This window comes from Prinia subflava, chromosome 5, assembly GCF_021018805.1.
Source record: "Prinia subflava isolate CZ2003 ecotype Zambia chromosome 5, Cam_Psub_1.2, whole genome shotgun sequence".
NCBI classification, from domain to species: domain Eukaryota; kingdom Metazoa; phylum Chordata; class Aves; order Passeriformes; family Cisticolidae; genus Prinia; species Prinia subflava.
The window spans coordinates 60,732,372-60,746,943 of record NC_086251.1 but is presented as its reverse complement, the minus strand read 5'-3'; the positions used below and the strand labels follow the sequence as shown (position 1 = coordinate 60,746,943).

The 14,572-nt window shown below is 42.8% G+C and overlaps 1 long non-coding RNA gene across 1 annotated transcript; it reads right to left on the bottom strand.

Annotated features, from left to right (window-relative positions):
* Positions 1 to 8,693: 8,693 nt before the first annotated feature.
* LOC134550663 (uncharacterized) lies at positions 8,694 to 14,028 on the bottom strand. Its single transcript, XR_010080389.1, has 4 exons — positions 13,940 to 14,028; positions 12,029 to 12,184; positions 8,926 to 9,527; positions 8,694 to 8,808 (listed from the first exon to the last, which is right to left on the bottom strand). It is a non-coding gene; the product is annotated as an uncharacterized LOC134550663 (long non-coding RNA).
* Positions 14,029 to 14,572: the final 544 nt, after the last annotated feature.

Genomic DNA, 14,572 nt, shown 5'->3' with positions numbered 1-14,572 from the left:
ACTCTGTATGATCTGTGATTTACAGCACATGGAACAGAAGTGGTGCTGCCCTGTCCATCACTGGAGAGACTCCTGGTGATTCACCTGCCACCCATGGCAGAAGAAGAGGAGGAAGAAGAAGAAGGAGAAGAAGGATGAGAAGAAAAGGAAGAATGAGAAGAATAGGAGGAAGAAGAGAAGAAGAAGCAAAACTCAATATGCCTAGAAATGAGAGATTAAACACATTGTAGTCGGAGGTGGGTTTCCAGAGTTTTCCAGAAATACTCATCAGGGCTTTACATTACTGGATGGCAGCCACGAGGCCTGTGAACTGAAGGGAGGCCAATTTCTTGACCTGCAGGTTTCAATGCAAAGACAGTCTGTCCTCTCTGATACCTTATCCAAACAATGTGGGCAAACCAGCGTCGTACGTGCGTTCCGTGCGTGTCTGATCCCACAGGCAAACCAGCCTTTCTATTTCCTAAAATACCAGCCACCAAATAGCTCACAGAGGGATAAAACTGAGGAACTGCCTCAAAGGAAAAAAAAAAAAAAAGGGGGGGAGAAGAGGGACTTTCAGAAAAGGAATATCTAATAGTCAGTTTGAAGAGGAAAAAGAGTGACGTGGCAAAAAATGAACGAGTCTGGAGATATCTTGTATCTCTTTCTTGCATATGAGGGGGCCTTGGAAGTAAGGGGGTGCTCACCTCCAGAGAGGTCCACCTGGGCAGAGGGTTTACAGAGCCAGAGCCCAGAGCATCAGCAGGAAGACAGAACAGGAGAGAAAATTGATATGGGAAAGAAGTGAAAACCAAGAAGGCAAATTCAGTCTGGGCAAAGGGCCAAGGCAAGGCCAAGTGCAATTCTAGAAAACAGGACTGGAGCCAGAGGCACCAAGGTGTCATGACAGGCCTCCACTGGCCTACAGTGACAAGCCAGAATGATGCACCTGCCAGGAGCACAGCATCATCCAGACCTGAGGAGAAATAAGCTTAAAAGTAGATTTTTGAACAAAAGTTTCAGGATGGAGGGTCTGGACCAGCAGTTTCTACTTGTGCAGGCTCTGGAGTTAGCATAAGGCTGGTATCTCGCTGTTCCAGCCCCCTGGGCACACTGGAGTTACACTCTGAGTCAGGGAAAGCAGGACTAAGCTAGAAGTTTCCCTGAGGACCTGTTTGTTCCCCTGGTTTCACCCTGCATTCCTGCTTGTTCCACCTCTGTCCTGCTGACTCTGCTGCCTTTTCCCACCCTCTGTACACATACCTGAGAGAGCAGCAAGCCTCAGAACCAGGTATTGTATGCAGCACCACACCCCAATTCGAAGAAATATTGCAAAAAACAAATGTGAAACGTCATTTGTAAAACTGGCATCAGCTCACAAATGTTTCTCACAAAACCCCAACACTGAGGTTACTCCATGGCTGCCAAAAACTCACCTGTCCTGTCTCCAGAGGCCTCAGCAAATCATTTCATCTCCCATCACTCTTTTTCTACATGCTCTTAGGTACAAAGTGGGGCAGGAATCCTGCTGCCTGTCCCCTGCAGCCCAGGCTGGGGAGAAGCTGAGTGGTGTTGAGGCTTCAGGGATTGCAGGATAAAAATGAAGTGGGTTATTACAGATGTTTCAAGAGCAGAGGATAAAATGAGAAGGTCAAAGAGGACTTAGAGTCTGTGAATATTGACTTGACTCAGGAACAGTGGAGACAAACCACAGACCCGAAGCACAAAATAGCAAGGTGGGATTGACAGAATCTCTCTCAGAATGGTGCCACAAGGAGAGCTTGGACTTGCAAGTCTGTTGTGTGATTTGTTTCCCTCTCTTGGGACCTCTGGCTGCCCCCAGAACAGCCACCATTCCCTTTTCACAGGTTCTCCAAGGGTTAAGCCACCAGGAGTCCAGGATGAGCCCACCACAGGAGGTGCCTTGACATGGATGGCACAACTGGATCACTTCCATTGTGTTTTCTGATGGAGGAGAGGGACTGGAAGCAGATTCCCAAATGTATTTATGGGGCTGAGAATGGCTACAGCCTGGGGGCTGAGCAAGAGTCACCAGAATTTTGGAGACCCAAGCACAGTGCCTGTGGCAGTGGGAGGTGCACAGCTCCAGTGTCTCAGAGTAACTCCCAATCCACTCTCAACCCTTTCCAGAATACAGAGAATTTACCTCACCCAGCATCATCCCTTCCCTTTCCACACAGGATCACCCTTGTCCTGCTGGGCAAAAACTGCTTTCACCCAAACCAGTAAAACTCTAAGTCTAGTCTGAAAAAAAAAATATCCCAAGCTCAAACCCAAAATGAAACCCCAAAACACAGCAGTGTACAAAAGGCATTTTTAAAACAAAAACTAACTAAAGGCTGGGCTCTGATCTGTTGCTTGAGGCATGTAAATGCTCTGTTCATACATTTCAAACTCTTCCCAGCAACAGAGCTCCCACAGCACTTTGTGTCTGTGGGGTGAGCAGCTCCGTGTCTCCCATGGCAGAGGGCACACACAGTGATCTGGCTCGCGTTACTGAGCAGGATCAGATGATAGATGAAGATCCATGATGCTGAGCAGCAGCTCACAGGTCAACATCTTTCCCTTCTGTCTGAAAATCCTCCTGCCTCTTTCTTTTCCAAAGTAGAAGCCCTTCATTCTCCAAAAGCTTTTGTTGCTACCAAGCTTTATGTACTTACACATCCCTGCTAGAGCAAGATTTCAGCACAAGAGAATTGGCACAGTATGTTACAGCTCACAGAATTTTTTTTTTTGTTATAATAAAATCTTTTGTAAAATTATTCATTCTACTGCCCCATGAGAGATGGATTGTAAATCCAGCCAAAAAATCTCTACCCCCCACATCCCTAGATCTTAAGAAATGTAGATTTGTCACCTTTCAGTCTCCTTGTATGCTGTTAGATTTTCTCCCTGTAATTTTATGCTGCTCAGGCACCTAATGACCTAAGTGGTCCCAGGAGAGAGGAATTGGCGTCCTCTAAATAATAAATAAATAAATAAATAAAAAGGTGTTTATTTGCAATTTACCTTACCTGACTTGTTTGAAGTGTTATCAGAATGCAAGCACCTACTTTCTTCTCTTCATTTTCACAAGATATCCAAGATTTGCTTGAACTGAGAATGTCTAAAGCCTCAGGCATGATCCTGGGTGTTCTCAAGACTTAAATGCCACTGCTTAAAGAGTTAAAGATCTAGATGGCTGCACTAAGAGGATGATAAACTAATCACTCACTCACTGCTGGTGAGCCTGGTGTCATTTACTGAAACATGGAATGCATTTAACAATGTAAGAGAAACTCCATGCAGTGCAAAAGCCAAAGATTATTGTTAGATTGTCAGGGTTTACTTTGGAGAAAGTCCTCAGTCTAATTACCTACGTTTAAGCAACAGAAGTATTTTTGCCCTCGTTGAAGAAGTTCACATTTTCCTTTCAAGCCAGTGGGTGATTTGGGGTTTTTTTAATGCTCCTAAGGATTGCAGATTCTGTTCAGGGGCTACAAAAATTGAAGACAGGGACTAGGTAGGAGAAATAATTCTTCCAGGGAGCAAGTAAAAAATGTTTCTTATCCTTATAACCATGAGAAAAGTAGAAATAATAGTTAGACTACTAGTACTGAACATTTACCTATGGATTTGTGTCTTCCAGTTCTGTGAAATGGCTGGAAAGAAAAGGACAGCTCTTGGCACTCAACAGAAATCCATATTTAAAAGCCACACTCTTTTTTAGTGCTATTGGAAAAAATTGCTTTAAATCCTTTTCACTGCAATCTCTGAGTCTTAGAGGAGGAGAAAGAGCAGGTCCAACGTTTTAGGTTTGCATTTTTTGCACCAGAATTTGGTGAATATTGGTAGTTTTTCTTAAAATGAGATCTCAGTTAAAGATCAAGATACCAAACATGAGTAAAACATCAAAGGGATTTTGTGGGGCTCGCCCAGTGGGCATCCAAACTGCAAATATAATTTTATTCTCCTTTATTAAATTTCAAACAGTACAACTCCCTTGTGCTAGCAGTTGGTACAGGAGCCTTTCCCAGCACACCAAATCCCAGAGCTACTCCCAGTGGATGCCACCAGAAGTTTTTTGTTGATGGGAAAGCAAGTCCTGGAGTGACAGAGCCAAATGAAGTTGTGACCATAACTCATCGTGGTGGATCAGTGTCACTTTGACCCAGCAAAGACAGGCAAACACAGGCAGTGCAGTGACATCAGCGTGTCCCGGCAGCCAAAGCACCCTCCTGAGACTCTGGCTGGGTGATCTGACGTGGCCATGGCACATCCCTGCACACCAGTGTCAGTCTGACCTGGTAAACACAGGTAGTAAAAGCAGCAGAAGCAACAGCAGCTTAGCAAGGGTTAACTGCTTACCCGTTCTGCAGAGACTCGTGGTGGGCACTCTGCTCCCCAGCTCGGACAAGGCTTGTCCCATGGCTCTGGTGCTGTGACCCAAATGACTTGTGAGGAGGAGAAGGAGGAGGCAGAAACACCTTCTAATGACACCTGCCTTCATAACAAGCCTGGCAAGACAGCACATGATCATTTTCCCTGCTGGGTGATGGCTGGTGGCTCAGGCAGTTCTGCTGACCTTGGTTAGGGCAGTCTCTGAAGAAGTAAAAAAAGCTCCAACCTCAACCAAAGGATCAAAATCCAGCTGTATGGGTGGAATTTCAATTGATCAAGAGACGCCTTCAGCATCATCCTGAAATGAACATCAAAAATAGATCAGATTGTTCTCAAGCAGTGGCTATTTCCCTGCACACCTAAAAGGAGAATCCAAATGAGTAAGTCAGGTGTTGCTGTGCACACTGCAGAGATCTAAAGGCAGCAAAGAGAAGTGCTATTCAAAGGAACCTGCTCTTCCTGTTGTGTAAACCTCTCCCTCTACAAAGAGGCAACATTTTCCCTAGGAACTGTGTGACAACACTTGCCTCACTGCACTTCATGAAAGACAGAACAAACACTTTGAGATCAGTGGGACCAACACATGTTTTTTTTACAAGGGCATGGAACGACAGGACAAGGGAGAATGGCTTTAAACTGACAGAAGGCAGGGTCTGATTAGAGATTAGTAAGAAAATCTTCCCTGTGAGGGTGGGGAGGCCCTGGCACAGGATGCCCAGAGAACCTGAGGCTGCCCCATCCCTGGAAGTGTGCCAGGCAAGATTAGACAGAGCTCGGAGAAACCTGGGCTAGTGGAAGGTGTCCCTGCCCATGGCAGGGGATAGAACAAGATGCTCTTTAAGGTTCCTTCCAACCCAAACCATTCTAGGATTCTATAATAAGAACTGGGGAACTTTTGAAATACACTCACAGCTCCACAGACCACAATTACTGCTGCAGAACAAACTGTTTCTATTTCATCTATACGTGCATGATTTTAGGACTTGAAAAATCGCTGCCCTTGTACTTCTCAGCAGCTAATAAAAACCCTTGTTAGCAACATCTGGATACAAGATAAGGGAACCTTGCAAGGAAACATGAGGCATTCAACAGGTTTCTGCTGTGGGTTCTTCGTGGATCCTCTGAGGACTCTGCTCCAAAGCCCGCTGAGGTGTTGGGGTGTTTTTCCATTGACTTCACTGGGCTCCAAACCAAGACCTAAAGCCTCCCTGCTGTGTCTTGGACATTTATTTGTGTTTGATCTGTAATAAGATCTTTCATTTCTCTTATTCCTGTAAAAACAAATAAAGCCAGAGCACAAGAAAGCAACTAAACACATGCTTAGCTTTAAGCATATCCCTAAACCCACTCACTTAAAGTCCTTAATTCTATGGACTCCTGGGAAAGAAAAGCACATGCCTAAAGTTAAACACGTGCTTGGGGTCTTTGCTAATTAGTGATGGCCTTGTGTCTTACAGGGTCCTAAACACTTCTTAGAGCATCTGGGGTTTTAGGGCCCATATGGGAGAAATTACATGGAGACCATCTCACAAGTGTAACTTTTAGTACTGGATCTGATGCTGGAAGCCTGTCTCCAGTGGATTTCAGACTGGTTCTGTTACAACACCACTTACAACTAGCTGAGGTAAGAGTTTCTCAGAAATTTGTAAAAATAAGTATATTTAAAACCAGAACCTTTCCTTGGCTCATTCTACAATACCATCCCATCAGGATGACCAGTCTAACCAAACCAAAACTCCTTTTTGGAATGGATGTGCTTACTGGCATCTCAAGACCAAAACTGTCTCACTTGAGCCAGAGTTTTGTCCCTGACATCCTGCACTTTGCTCAGAGGATGAGTCTGGCTCTGGAAGACAAGAGAGCCTTTACTTTTGGGCAGCAAATGGAAGAACATTCCCAGTAAACTGTGCAGAGCAAAAAGCATTTTTCTCACTGCACTATGTTTATTTTAGATCTCTGCTGTAGTGTTAGAACTCTCAGCTATCTTGATCAGACATGTAACGTGTCTGACAGGTCAAATCAGTGTTGTTCCCAGTGAGAGAACATTGGGAAGTTTCTTCACAAAACACATGCTAGCTAGCAGGAAGCTTCTCACCTTGTCAGCATCTCCTCCACAAGGACTGAAATTTGTCTTTCTGTGGCTCTTGCGCTCTGTCTCTTTACCTGAACTCTTTTCAAGGTGCATCAGTGCACCCAGCTTCAGATGCTCTTGGACTTTCAGCTCTCTCTAAAATTTTATGATATCCCCTGTTTATAGATTCCTTGTTCTGCAAGCTGAACAATAAGGGCATGTCCATTCGTGAGGAATCTGGATCAGATGTGAGCACACAGCATTTCTCTCAACTGCCAAAGCACGCAGCCTGGTGCTCCTGCTGGCTTTCCTATTTATACAGCCTGTGGGAAGACAGGTGATATCTGAACCCAGCATAAAGCCTTCAGAAGAACTTTTTTTTTTTTTTAAAGAAAAGTGATTGTTTGAATGTTTTACATCACATGGCTGCAGTGTCTTTGATCTGAAACTAGATTTACCACAGCTTCACACTTACCTCTGAGGAACAGGGAAGTTGTGAGTCAAAGCATCAACCATCAGAACCAGCACAAACAAAAAGCTGCTGCAGGCTGTGCTTGCCTAGAAGCACCAGCAGCACAGTCCTCCCCAATCCCAGGCTTAGTTAAACACCTAAAATAACCTCAGCTTAGCCCTTGATGTTTTAAGGATGGAAAGGAGGTTAAACACAGGGAGCTTCTGGATCCCTCTGCAGCCCCAGTTTTTAAGTTGGTTATCTCCTAAACTCCCTAATTCTTGAGTGCTCAGGATCCAGCTTACAGTGACTGTACAGAACAGATGAAACTTTTGTAGGAGGCATCAGATCCACCTTCTCTCAACCTCAAAACAGTAGATGCAAAGCAAAAAGGCCCAGGATGCCCATCCAATGATAATGCCTTGGATGGTTTTTGCAGCTGAAACAGTTGAACTGGTTATTTCCAATGTTCTCTGAGCAGCCCATGTAAAAAAGGATAATTTACAATCAAAAACTCATCAGCATCTTCTGTGCTGAATCTCTGATTGCGTTAAATGTCCTGGAGTTATGAAGCACTTTTAAACCACTTTTTGGGGATGATCTATGTCACTTATTGGAGAACAAGGGTTGATATCACTGCAGGGAAGCTGATTTTAGAAAGTCTGCATGAAGGACATACCATACAATTTCAAATTACTCTCTGGTAATTTGTTCTCTGCTTTTCCAGAAACCACTGTCCCCACAGCCTGTGGGAATAAAATACTGTCTTCCTTCTGGTGGCAAATAGGTAAAAGTGTTTCCCAAGAAAGTTGGGGAAACAAAATTGTGTTCAATATACTTCCTAAACCCAAAGAAGAATGGAAGGCTGTACTCTCTGAAGACCTCAGAAAATTCACTTCTTTCACCACCAGATTCCTGTTCCCAATGCTAACTCTAACCTCTCTGTTTCCCTTCCTTTCCACACAAGATTGATTCACAGAACTTGATTTAAAGGATGTTTATTTCCATAACAAAAATGATCAGGGGTCTAGAAAACATGACCTATGAGGAAAGATTGAAAGAATTGGGTTTGTTTAGTCTAGAGAAGAAAAGACTGAGGGGGAGACATGATAACAGCCTTCAACTATGTAAAAGGTTGTTGCAGATAGGAAGGTAATAAATTGTTCTCCGTGTCCACTGGGTATAAGACAAGAAATAATGGGTTTAAATTGCAGCAAGGAGGATATAGGTCAAGCATTAGACACGTTTCCTAAGAGGAAGGACAGGTGAGAACTGGAGTAAATTAGTCAAGGAGCTACAGCCTCAACTGACACCAGGAATGGCTCAGACCTGGCAAATCTTGCCTTGGGGTAGAGGGATAGATCATCTCTCAAGGTCCTCTTTGCTCCTTTTTCTGGTGGTCTATATTTATACTGGTCAAAATGATCAAAAATATGTTTGTTCCAAAGGAAGGAAAGAGAAAGTTTTCCTTGAGCCCTCCTTGAGATTATTACTGCTGGTTTTATCTATGGCTGCAGTGCATTTGAAGGCATCCACTTTCATTCATTTTTAGACAATTAAGGAAAGGACGATTTTTACAGTCCTATGCCCCTGCACATGCTTTCTGTTGTGGTTTATGCTGTAAAAATGATGTGTTTGCACTCTGTTCAAAACCTTTTCTCCAGGTAAGACAACAACCCCACAACCCCACAGCACGCGGTGGGTTTGGATGTTGAATCTCAGCTCTGCTCATACCAGTTGTGTCAACCCCTCCAGTTCACCTCCAATGCAAAGGACAATGGAGGAATAAACCAACCTCTCTGGCCAGTGAAGAAAAGATGATACAGACAGCAAGGAAACATCTTCTTTTGGCATTTCATGGAAGCAAAATGGTTCTGGACCAACTTACGACTTTTTTGTGCTTCATCTGCAAAGCAAAGTTAGTCAACGTGAGGCACAATATCTTCTGCCATTTATATTTGATAAAGTTTTATGATGCAATGTCTTCATTATTTTAATTTATTTTCAAATGGCAATAAATTACCTTGCCTGTGAAGGTCTGGGTTACCATTGTACTTGAGAACAGCCATTGTAATCCAATCTGATTAAAATGTTTCAAGTAGCTATCCCAGTCATCAGAAAACACAGTTTTAGGGTGGTCAGGCCTAAAGGTTTATTGTGTCAAGCCCAGCTGCTATTTACCTTCCATAGAAGAAAAAAAAACAAAATCAGAAAAAGGCAAGAATATTTGTATGAACCTTTTTAAAGATGTTCTCATTGTTCACCTGAAATGAATTTTTGAAACTGTTTGCATTATTACATTTCTAAAGGGATTTATGCATACACACATCCCCATGCATATGTAACCCACCAAAAACAAATGGAACATTTTATTTCAGGCCAAAAATGCATTTAGTACAAAGAGATATTTTTAAGAGAACTTCTTTTCTCCTTAAGTTCATGTGATTAAACATGAGCATACAACAATAGCACTCAGCATTTCATAAAAGATATTCTTCCTTTTGGTTTCCACCTCAGCTCCCCATGGAAAAGCTGCAAATCCTACAGGTCCTGCTCCACTGGGCTGGTCTGATAACAGGGTTTGTCTCCATCTGCTGGTGTTTCAGCTTTTAGAGTCTCAAATGTCTGAAAAATAGTAATATTTTTCAAAAGATTTGAGAAATTCAGGAGATAATCATCAGTAGGTTCTCTAACTCCTAATTATTACTACTGAGACCAAGTCTTGTCTGTAGGGCTGGATGCCTTCAAGTAAAGTCATGTTGATATATTGATGCTGATTAGGGTTTTATTTTCTCTACTCACACTGATTTAAAATCCCTTTTTTTTTCTGATATTGGGTAACCTCCTGCTTGAATCGACCAACCAGGGAGGGTGGCAGATTTTCACCCAGGGTAAAACCCTACATCATCACCACAAAAGTCACCAACCATGAAGCACAGATGTCCACCTGTGAGACTTGATCCTTTGACTTTGGAATGACAAAATCATCAGGAATAATCCCATTACATAGGGCTGCTTCCCTCTATTGATGCCAAAATGTGACCACTGCCCCTGGATCCCTGGAAGTGTTCCAGGCCAGGTTGGATGGGGCTTGGAGCAACCTGGAAGAGTGGAAGGTGCCTGCCCATGGCAGGGGGTGGAATGGGATGGTCTCTGAGGTCCTTTCCAACCCAAACCAGTCTGGGATTCCAAGTGCAGGAACACATATCTCTCATTCTGCCATCTAAAGCCATGACAGCCATATCTCATCCTATACTCCAGATGTTAACTGCATCCCAAGAGCTTGTTCCCTCCCATTAACATGAAATTCTTGTCTTCCAGCTGGATTTAGCTGGTGAAGAGCCTATCCCAGGTCTCTCCCAGCCAGGCACAAACATTTACAGTGATCTGGCAGCACAGCCAGGAGTCAGGGAGCTGATACACAATACCTTGTGCACTTCACATGGCAGGATTCATCTTACCTAACTCTATCCGCCTGAGAGGCAGCCTCGGGTCTGAGCCAGTCATTTTAGCTCCCTGAATACCCAGCAGAGAGATGCATTTCCAGAGGGCAACTTATTCCATGACTTTAAGACACCTGTCTTTGGCAAGATAAATCCAATCCCAAGAAAACATGGTCACCTATATTTTTTTTTCACTTCAAAATAAAAGATCTCTGTCAGCCTTCCTACCTGGCAAACAGCAGATCAGAGCTGGACTCAACATTCATCTGATGGCAAGTGAAGCTCCAAAGGCAATGGAAATGCTCTGAATTACTTCAGCTGAAAACTACAGTTGTCTGCCTGTGTCAGAACAACCACCCTGGCCTGATCCTACAAAATTTAAATACCTTTGCCAAGGACAGTGCTCACCAAGATATTCAGTTCCTGGGAATAGGAAATAGGTTTTTTATGTAGTGTATTCTCAATTAGAAGAAGCCTCCTTGTGACTTGTTTCACCAGTGATTTTAAAGATGATGATCATTAAAGTCCTGTGTCAGATTCTACACAGGCTGCATTTACTTTTACATTTAAATGGCCACATGCACATAAAATGCAGCCATCAGAGCACCATTACATCAAGAATATACGATTACATCAAGATTTATTTAACTGGATCTCCCCTAATTAGGTCATAAGGTATGATTAAGCAGTTGCTAACAGTGTCGTAAGGAAGTCTACAAAGGGAATGAAATATTTAAAACAGCAATAACATACCTATCCTGCTTTGCTATTTATGCACAGTTAAACACATAAAAACAAAGGAGCAACTCTTAATTACAAGGACAATTTATTTTGCTGACCTTCTTTTTGGGACACAAGCCAAACCCACCGGGGGTTGGTTTGGTGGTTGCTCCGGTTGACTTTGCAGGGAAAATGTCCTGGCCTGTTTTTGGAGAGGCTGCAGTTCCTGCCTGGAGAGAGCAGAGCCTTTCACAGGGCTAATTTACAGCCTTCCCCAGTGGTCAAGGGCAGCCATGAAGTACACAAATTACAGTTAAAAATAGAGATGGCTTTGTGGAATCTCATTCCGGTGGCTTCCAAAGGTGCGGGGCCAGGAACACATACATCTCTTTCCACGCTGCCTCTAAGCTCTGAGACCATTTTCATCTCTTTTTTTGCCTTTTTTTTAATCTTTTTTTTTCTTTTCCCCTTGGATCCTGAGCTCCACTTCAGTTTTGAACTTCCATAGGAAGGCAGGAGGTTAAACCAAACTGCTAACTGTGTCTCTTCAAAACTGACATTTAATACAGGGTATAAATCACTGTGGGAGCCTGTTATTCCTTCAGGAATGCAATTACATAGGGTCAAATAAAACATGAAAGAACCCAACAAGTTTTAAAATGTAGTATGTTCTCAAAAGCAGGCAAGAAGGAATGCAAAGCAGTCCAAATATGCTAACATCCACATGTTGTCCTGTATGAGGGGGATTAGAAGGGAAGGTTTCTGCTCTTTAATGATTATGTTGTTAAGGGTAGGTTTGTTGCAGGTTCTTGCTGAATACCAGCCCACTCAGGGAGCTTTGGGCAGATTACTGTATTTATTTAAAGCAGGTGTCTTTTATGTATCTCATTATTTTAATTGCCACCGTAGTTGTGTTTAGGATACCATTTAGCACAAAATAGGATGTGCAAAGTGGGCACTCACCTTTTCCTTGGAGGCTCAGAGGTGCAGCCCCCTCTCTTCTGGTGATGGAGAGATGTCAGAGACACATCAGGGGAGAGAGAAACACAGCACTGCAAAATCATCTCTTTGATAAAGCCTCCTGATTTAGGCCCCCTCCATCTCAGTCTCATTGGTTTGCTTTTGAAACAACAGGCAAAAACATTAAATAAAACCTCGTGAAACCTGTGAAAATCTGAACCAAAGATGATTAAGCAGGTTCAGCACCTCCTACAACATCTCTCCCTGTCACCATTCACATTTCACTCACATTTCTCTGAGAAAAACTCTTTTGTTTTTGCTTTTTAAATTTATTTAAATAGCCTGGAAGGAAAAGTGCAGAGGTTTTAGCAAATTTTTGAGGTCAAATTTGCCACCCTCAATTTCACTACTCTGTATTTTATACCCTGAATAGTTAAACTGAACAAACTTTGAAGTTACTTAATTGAAAATCTGAGGTTTATCGAAGGCAAGTTTTATCTGAAAGTAATTTTTTTTCAGCTAAAAGGGATATTTTAATTCAAAATGAAAGGCTTTATTTAAAAAATTGAGCATCTAAATATAAGATTGCTAGAAACATTTCTCTTTCTCTTTTTAAAGAAGTGACTTCTCCCCAAGAGTGAGTGATGTTTAAAAACTACATATATGAGAGAGTGCTTTGCTTTTTAAAGGCCTTGTATTTTTTAAATTGCTTCAATCTTGCTTTTAAAAGTTTTGCTTTTCATATTTAAATGCAAACCTTTCACTTTTTAACCTTCTCCCTGAGAAAGGAACACAAGTAATTCTCTATATTTTAAATGTTTTCCAGGGAAAAAACATTTAAAAGAAATATGCGAAATAACTCATTTTCCTCTTTTGAAGTGAAGCAGGGAAAACCTTAATAAATTGGGCAAAAATAAGGGTTTCCTCCAGATCTTTTAAAAATTACCTTTTTACAGCATATTTCCTAATGGGAAAATTACAAGTGGGGATTTTTTTCCTACAAAATCCCCATAGCTCCCACTCTCAGACTCCCTGGTTTCACCTCCACTAAGGCTGCCAGAATAAAACTTTGGATTTCTCTCCCCTGTTTTATAGCAACCCACTGCATTACAGCTCCATGGGTCACTGGTCCTGCCAACACTTATATATATTCTCAGAACAAAGCCTGGGAAAAAGTTTTTGCAGAACAAACCCTTTGTTAAAGGTAGAAGTAACACTACTGTCCCTTACAAAGATAATTAAATACTTCCTATTGCAAGAATATGGTTTTATTTGGTTAAAACATTGCCTTACTCCAGCCACATGGGTGAAATACCTCATGTTAATCGTGGGCCTCGGGGTTGGTTTGTGTGTGGGGAGGATTTTTTAATATATTTTTAATATCAAGCAGAATGACTCACCTGTTTCAGAGGGGAACAAACACTGCTCCAGGGGTTTCTCAAACAATCCCTGAGCCCTGTGCTTTGAAATGTTCTGGTGTCCTAATTCTTTGTAGGGAAGGCTTAAAAATTCCTAGCAAGGGAATCTCTGGATAAAGGACAGATTTTTCACTGGCCATGTGAAACTGTCCCCAAATGCAACCAAATTCTGTGTGTTTGTAAAATGCTGTTTGCACTCAGGCATAAATTAAATGGAGAAAGAAATTTGAATTTCACTTCCAGTTTGAAGCTGTTTTCCATGCTTAGAGAATTCCCCTTTTTTAGTATTGTGTGGGAAAGAAATGACAGTGGGGGAAATCCCATCCTCACAGAAGGCACCCCCAAAATCTGAGGACACACTGGGTTTGTTGGCAGAGGTGCAGGGTCTGGGTGGTGCCAGCATCCTGAAGCATCTTTAAGACTCCAGCCCTGATGCCTGTGACATGCTCTGAGCCTGACACTGCCATGTGAAATTAGCTTGGAAAATGCTACTAACCTGGCAAAAGTTTAAATGGTTTTCATCCTTTCTAGAAAGTCCTCCCTCCTTCAGCTGGGAAGGTTCAGAAGCAGCTCCTTGAGCTTTCCTCTGCTGGGAAGAAATAAACCAACACCAGGTAAAATTCAGGGTAGATAAAGGGAAGGAATTCCTGGCTGTGAGGGTGGGGATGCCCTGGCACAGGGTGCCCAGAGAAGCTGTGGCTGCCCCTGGATCCCTGGAAGTGTCCAAGTCCAGACTGGACAGGGCTTGGAGCAGCCTGGGATGGTGGAAGGTGTCCTGTCCATGGCAGGAGGTGGAACTGGATGGGATTTAAGGTACAGTCCAACTCAAACCAGTCTGGAATTCTAAGCCCATTCTGTGTATACCTGAGCCTGTTCCAGGAAAATCTCCCCACACAAGTTCAGTGACAGCAGACGTGCTGCAGAGATGCTCCTGACTGCAGAAATCGAAGGCAGCTCTGTATGGTCAAGATAGAAGTTGAATACAGAGTGAGTAAAAAGGTAAAGTTTCATCTTTTTAGATGCATTTAGTACAGAGAGTCACAGAATTATTAAGACTGGAAAAGTCCTCTGAGATCATCAAGTCCAACCATTCCCCCAGCATTGCCAAGGCCACCACTGCCCCATGTCC